The sequence below is a fragment of the Nicotiana tabacum genome, chromosome 18, assembly GCF_000715075.1.
Source record: "Nicotiana tabacum cultivar K326 chromosome 18, ASM71507v2, whole genome shotgun sequence".
Taxonomy (NCBI): Eukaryota; Viridiplantae; Streptophyta; class Magnoliopsida; order Solanales; family Solanaceae; genus Nicotiana; species Nicotiana tabacum.
In genome coordinates, this window is record NC_134097.1 from 46804841 (window position 1) to 46813090 (window position 8250).

Sequence of the window (8250 nt, forward strand, 5' to 3'; positions counted from 1 at the left end):
TGCTGTCACTTTGCGTGAGTAAAGTGCTGACGACCCCGGATATCTTCAAATCAATGTTTCCGTCTTTCCTTGGAAATACCAGAAGGCCCAGGAACATTATCATGAAAGCTACCCGTCTGTGTTTGTCCCACTTCTGACGAACACCTTTGCTGCACAGTTTGTTGATTGGATTATTGAATCCCCCCTCATGACCGTACCTATCATATATGAACCATGGAGTACAAAATCCGGCCGCTAGATCCGGGTTGTGGACTGTTCTGGGTATCTTCAATGAATCTAGGAACCGATGTACCGTGACAACTCTTGGGGCGACCAAGTATTTTTGCCTCAACGGAAGTTCAGCATTCCCGATGTACCCGGCCATTTTTTCCAAAGTCGGGGTGAGTTCAAAATCAGAGAAATGGAAAACATTGTGTGCCAGGTCCCAGTAGGTAACCAAAGCTCTTATGATATCTCCCCGAGGTTGGATTTCCAACAAACCCACGAGACCTTTCAAATATTTCCTGACCTCATTTTGTCCTTCAGCACCTAGATCATTCCACTATAGCCGTAACTTGACAGGGATTTTGGTCATTATTGAAAAATGTTCATTTTGCATCGTGCTCATCCTGCACATTTATTAAGGTGATTTCAACAAAAATGACTTGACTCAAAAAATATTTTACAAAAGGGGATCAAGTTTTGAACACGGCCTTTAAACACTTTGAGGACGAAGATTTTAAGGCCGTGTGGGTCAACTGGACAAAAATACTAAACAAGACCCAAAGGTAGCTATTTATGCAAAGTCAGCCTTCCGGCTTCCCTTTCGGGAACATTCGGCTATTTATGACAAAACAGCATCACCCGATTTATTTATGACTCTTTTTATCGTTTTTCAAATTAGAAAACTCAATATTGCCAACACGGCCTTTCAACGCCTCGGTGACGAGGATTTTAAGGCTGTGTGGGTCAATTGGACCAAACCTTAAAAAAAATGACTCAAAGGTGGCTGTTTATGCAAAGTCAGCCTTCCGGCGTCCCTTTCGGGAACATTCGGCTATTTATGACAAAACAACATCACCTGATTTATTTACGACTCTTTTTAAAGTTTGAAACACATTTTTTCTTTTATTTATTCATTGATTTTGGCTACTTTAACTAAAAAAAATAGGGTTGAACCCGACGAGGGTTGCCTACGTATCTCACATCCGGTGAGAATCAAACCGGCGTAGTTCGGGAATATCGTGAATAGAGAAAATCAAATAAACCTAGAAATCAAGAATACGTATTTTTATTATATTTTTTTTGAAAAGAGATAAAGACATAAAGAAAATATTTATTATATTTTTTTTTGAAATATTCGGACTATTAGTCTGAATTTATAAAAAGGGGTACTGCGAAAGAAACAACATTTTTTTTTTGAATTATGAATTTTCCGTTTTTTTTTTACTTTTAAATAAATACCTTCTCTTTTTTTGATTTTGAAAGTGGTAAAAAGAAAATTTTTATATTATTTTTTTTTTACTAACTCAAACTAGAAGACAATCTTTTTTTTCCTTTTTTTTTATATATTTTTTAGAAGAAATTCCGGCGAGGTTTCGTCACTACTCGGACATTGGTTTTTCCAAAAGAAATAATTATCTCCCTACGCTGTTATTTTCCCTTTTATTTTTAGAAACCGGTCAGCATGCGGAACTGAAGCAAATAAATGCGCAAAACAAATAGGATGCAGCAGGATGGTCTTTTCATCTCAGGTTGCCTGTCCTAGACAGACCCAACCCCTGTGTTGAGTCCCCTAAGTCCAATGCAACATGATGCAAACAAGCGTTCCTACTAGGGATCCGGCATGAAGTTTCGTTATACTAGGTTCACAACCTGGGTATTTGTTCTAGACTGTGTACCCGAGCGGACAACTCGAGTCGAGGAGGGGGCTACGTACCGGGGACCCGCGAGATCGTCCGGCTTTGTAACTTGTCCGACCTCTTTCTTATTTCAGGTATTGACACTAACAGAATAGGGAGTCTCGACCAGCGAGCTTCTCCCCGGAGGTAAGAAGAGAAAGGTTTCGGCACAGTTTATATACAGTTCAGATAATATCAAAGCGGTAAAAGACAACATTTAGCACGTTATGCAAAAACATGTAATAAAGATCAGATAATAAAGCCAAATATAACAATTATTCTAAGCTCGAATTCTTGAACCCTGAACCAGAGATTCTGGGTTCGTAATCCCCAGCAGAGTCGCCAGAGCTGTCACACCTCCTTTTTGCGCGCCCGGCCCCGAAGGGTTAAATGCGCGAGGGGAGTTTTTCCAATTTAAGTGACAATATTCGAAATGGGATTATTTATTTAATTCAGAGTCGCCACTTGGGAAATGTTTGGTTTTTGGTGTCCCAAGTCACCGGTTTATCTTGAATCCCAAATCGAGGAAATTTTCGACTTTTCCAAATGAAGTCTGCGAACCAGAAATTCTAAGTAAGGAATTCTGTTGACCCGAGGGAAGGTGTTAGGCACCCTCGAATCCCGTGGTTCTAGCACGGTCGCTTAAATTGTTATAATGGCTAAATATCTGATTTAAATACATGTTATGACTTACGTGCTTTCATTAAGTTTAAACCGCTTTTATTATTATCATTTATTTTTATAGAATTGCAACGTCGTGAAAATGTATCTCGAACTACGTCGCAATCAATGCACCCGTAATTGTTAAACACATTTCGACTCCGTTGAGATTTGGATTCGGGTCACATCAATGCGCACCCAAGTTTAAGAATGTAATTTAATCGAGCCGCGCCTAAAGAGTTTAACGCATTATTATTTTTGGAGAAGGCCATGAAATTCGCTAAACAGCCTATCCTGAATTCTAGATATTTATTATGGTTAATCATTGAGGGCCCCGCAATTTGCATTTTTTATTTAGCGAGGCTCGTCTCATTATTTTAGAAGAGGATATCCTAAAGTAACTACATTTCTATTATGTTTGTTTCCAGAAATAGAAGAAAGAAAATGTATGCTAATTGAAGTATATGCTTTGGCCTAAACCGGACTCTTATCAATTTCTGATTAATTACTTATAAAGTGAAAAGACGTCATACCTTACGAAAATGCTTTGGTTGAACAAAGAAATTACATATGAGATTGATGAAATGCAACACTTAATCTGAACAACATCCTTAAGTCGAGTTTAAATTAAATTGCTTAAACAGGATTAATAGAGTTCCTTATTAAAGGATGTTACTGATGATGTTCAAAACTAGTCCTATAAACTGCCTAAAGAAATCGAAACTGGATGATTCAAAACTGTATTATATTTGGCTAGATTTAACAGCCATTTGCCCCTACCTATTCAAGCATGCTAAAAGAATGAGTTTAAGTTTAACAATTGTATAAATAGTGTCACATTCCATGGATTGTATTTACATCCTGTATGCTACTAAACGAATCAAATACCGCAGTTTCAGATTAACATAAACTTTACTTAAGTACAAACTTACTAATGTATTCTCTATTAGCTATAAACTAAAATTTACACAACTTAACAACATTTATGAAAAGGCAGTCAGTAAATAACAGGTGATTATAACTCCTTCAAATCTTTCTATTCATGCTTTTCAATGTTACAATCAGCTACACCAATGTGAGACTCGAGATGTGTACCTGGAAATACTGAAAATGCAAAGGAGAAGAGGAAGAAGATAGGGAAATCAGCAGCAGCAAGAAACAAAATAGCAGTAGCAGCAGGACACAGAATAGCAGCAGCAACAGGTAACAGAATAGCAGCAGCAACAACACACGAAACAATTGGAGTGGGATCAAGACCCCAACTAGACCAAGTCCCCGAGTAAAACAACAACAACCAGCAGACTCAGTTGGGATTTGGAAGAAATCAGTATTGCACAAACAGGTCAAGACCAGTGAAATCAAGACAACAATCAAAAAATGTAATTTCTAATTCTGCCTGTCTGTGTTATCAAAGAGAATTCTTTTCCAGTTTTCTGTTTTTTTTTTTTCAGAACTTCAACTTTCAATCTCCAAACTAAATTTTCTGTGTGTATTCTCTTTGTCTCTGTCTGTGTGTGTGCATCTATGTCTCTCTTAAGGTCTGTGTGCCTGTCTATGTATATATGTGTATGTATTTTGCTCTCTCTTCTCTGATCTATATGATGTGTTTTCTTATGTCTGTCTGTTCTCCCCAAACTGATGGAAGTTCTTCCTTTCATAAGCCTAAGGTCTGCCCTTTAATAGCCTGTTCATCAATCACCAAACACCCTCCCATGTGCTCTCTTTCTTTTCAATTTCCACTTACCATTTAAATAAAAACAAACCCCATCACATTCTATGGCAAACTTACTTTTTAGTAAGGTTTATTATTTCTGAAACTAAAGCAGAGTATGGGCAGCAGAATATAGTCTGACAGCATATGCTGTCAACTATTTTATTCAAAAGCCCTTATGCAGGGCACAGGCTGTGCACAAATGCACCTGTGGTGCACCAATGCACATGTTGTGCACAAGTGCACATGCCCTCCAATTTCAGAACTGTAACTAAACAAAACATTTGATTTTATATTTCTGATTCAAATCAACAATTATAAGTACTAACTCAGTTCCTAATTGATTCAAGCAAATGTGTCCAGAAGCAAATCGATTTGTTATTGTTCAGGCAGTTAAAACTAATTGACGACACATGTCGACTCGACTATATTAATCATAACATGTACAATCGTAGCCAAAATCAGACCTTTAATAGTATCACACAAGGGGTTCGGATTGCAATGCTAAAACAGAAATGACCTTGGAAGCTAATTGAATGACCAATTACGAATTCAATTGAACACACAGTTTACACACACACATTATGAAGAAAGACTTGACCGAATACAGAGGTCCGGCTAAGGTGGACAATAGCAGTTCAAAAACACAAAACAAAAACGTTTGGCCATAAGGACGGACCTTTAACAACACACAAACATACGAACTGAAATAAAGAAAAGAAAATTAACTCACCTTAAAGCTTTGAAAGAACAAATCAGAAAAAATCCACTGGTGTTTGAACAGACCCTCCTTAAGGCTGAACGGACTTTAATCGAAGTATTTCTCAGATGAGGAACACTTCGATTAAGGTCCATTAGACCTTAATCTCTTGGTTTAAACGAGATACGGACCAGTGACGAGGAACCCTAAGGTTCCAAAAATTAGATCTGGGATTCATGCTTTCCTGGTCAGATTCGGACCAAACCAAGCATGGTTTGGTCACGAGGGGGGTCTGGGGAGTGTCTGGTGTGAAACTGGGGTTAAACGGTGTAAGTCAAATTCCGACTCGAATCTTCAAACGAAGATTCGAGAAGGTGGGAAGGTATTCGAGCTAAGTGGTTAAAAGATCCAGGTTCAGGATGGCAAGGGGGTTCTATGGTGTTAAGGGTGTGGTCACCGGCGTCCATGCCGCCGGCTTTCATGGTGAAGAATACAGGGGCGGCTAGGGTTTAGAGGCCTGAGGTCTGATGAAGACGACCTAAGGCAGTGGGGGTTTGGACTAGGGCGCGGGGTGAGAGATCTTGGTTTATATAGTTAGTGGATAGATGGATCCTGGCCATTGGATGAGACACGATGAAGGGCCAGGATCCTTCGACTAACGGGGAACGGTGTCGTTTCAAGGGTAAAGGGTTGAGGTCGGTCCGGGTGAGACGGGTCGGGTCTGTTAGTGGGTACGGGGTGAGAGATCTTGGCCGTTGATCTCGGCTCAGATCAGCCTGGATTAAAACGGCGTCGTTTGGACGTTCTTGAAGTAGGCTGGTCATGGACCGGGCAAGCACGGGTTTTGGGCTGAGTTTGTTTGGGCCAATTTGTTTAAAATTGGACTGGCCCAAGTCCGAGAGTTCTTTCTTCTCTTTATTATTATTATTTTTTTTTTTTTGAATTAATTTAACACATAATACCATGTAAAACCATAAACAACATTTTACATTAATTATACTAACATCACTTAATGACAGAAATAAAAATGAAAGATGCACATTTTTTATTTATTTATTTATTGAATAAAATAAACACGGACGGGATTACAGATAACTAACGAATATGCCACACAAAAATCCAAAACCTGTACAGCAGGACCATTTGTCACATTTTTTTTTATTTCTTTTGGAGCGATTGTCGCGCGAAACAAAAATCACGTGCTCACAGCTGCCCCTCTTTGTTCGGAAACACGAAGAGTTTTCGTGCAAAGATAAAGTGAGTGGGTATGAGCGATTTTCGCCTATGGACTACTCCGTGTGAAGCATGTTTTGAAAGTTTTGACCGAATCTTGCTTCAAAGATTTCCTACATATCCTGGGCTAAACAGGAATCAGGTCAATGTAGTTCGGGAAGTTTCGGTAGCTGGGACTACCATGGGACTGCAATGCTTGCTGTTACTGCTGTTGCTGTGGTCATCACTGCTCTACTGACCGCCTTATTACAACCAAAGAAAAATTAAAACTTAACTAAACACTTATGTGCACGTCAACTGCTAGTTACAAGATTCATATCTGATTCTTTGCGACTTGATCATGGGTCTTAGCTGATTTTTCTTGGAGACTTCGATCCGAATCTTGATGCTTGCGAGTTGTTGGTGCTTGTTTAATCTCTGGGATACTCAGTGAGGCGTGACTGGCAGAGTTTTGACTGAAATGTTGGAGTCGATTCGTCTTCCATTTACTCCGATATCTCGGGACATCTTCTTTTTGTCTCTTTTTTCTTCTTCTTTGATTCTGAGCTGAGACTCATCTCGTGGGTCATTTCGATCCGTGTGGCTCGAGGTTAGACCTGCGGGAGAAAACAAACAAACAAACGAACGAAATTTTCTGCCCCAGTTTCACTAGGAAAATTTCCTGAATTATTTGCCAGAAAATTCACAAAATTGATGAAGGATGATAAAATTGCTCAGTTCAGGGTTGGAGCCCTAATACCGGTTAGCTGGGGAGAAGTTTAGTTTTAGAGTTGAAACTCTAATACTGACCAACTGGGGAGAAGTTCAGCTTAAGGTTTTAAAACCCAAATGCTGATTGCAAGGAAAAGCTCAGTATAGGGTTTAAAACCCTAATGCTGACTAAAAGTCAAATTCAGTTTAGGGTTTAAAACCCTAATGCTGATTGCATGGAAAAGCTCAGTTTAGGGTTTAAAACCCTAATGTTGGCTGAATGGAAAAAAGTTCAGTTTAGGGTTTAAAACCCTAATGCTGACTAAAGGAAAAATTCAGTTTAGGGTTTAAAACCCTAATACTGATTGCATGGAAAAGCTCAGTTTAGGGTTTAAAACCCTAATGCTGGCTGAGTGGAAAAAAGTTCAGTTTAGGGTTTAAAACCCTAATGCTAACTAAAGGAAAAATTCAGTTTAGGGTTTAAAACCCTAATACTGATTGCATGGAAAAGCTCAGTTTAGGTTTTAAAACCCTAATGCTGGCTGAATGGAAAAAAGTTCAGTTTAGGGTTTAAAACCCTAATGCTAACTAAAGGAAAAATTCAGTTTAGGGTTTAAAACCCTAATACTGATTGCATGGAAAAGCTCAGTTTAAGGTTTAAAACCCTAATGCTGGCTGAATGGGAAAAAGTTCAGTTTAGGGTTTAAAACCCTAATGCTGACTAAAGAAAAATTCAGTTTAGGGTTTAAAACCCTAATACTGATTGCATGGAAAAGCTCAGTTTAGGGTTTAAAACCCTAATGCTGGCTGAATGGAAAAAAGTTCAGTTTAGGGTTTAAAACCCTAATGCTGACTAAAGGAAAAATTCAGTTTAGGGTTTAAAACCCTAATACTGATTGCATGGAAAAGCTCAGTTTAGGGTTTAAAACCCTAATGCTGGCTGAGTGGAAAAAAGTTCAGTTTAGGGTTTAAAACCCTAATGCTGACTAAAGGAAAAATTCAGTTTAGGGTCTAAAACCCTAATACTGATTGCATGGAAAAGCTCAGTTTAGGGTTTAAAACCCTAATGCTGGTTGAATGGAAAAAAGTTCAGTTTAGGGTTTAAAACCCTAATGCTGACTAAAGGAAAAATTCAGTTTAGGGTTTTAAAACCCTAATACTGATTGCATGGAAAAGCTCAGTTTAGGGTTTAAAACCCTAATGCTGGCTGAGTGGAAAAAAGTTCAGTTTAGGGTTTAAAACCCTAATGCTGACTAAAGGAAAAATTCAGTTTAGGGTCTAAAACCCTAATACTGATTGCATGGAAAAGCTCAGTTTAGGGTTTAAAACCCTAATGCTGGCTAAATGGAAAAAAGTTCAGTTTAGGGTTTAAAACC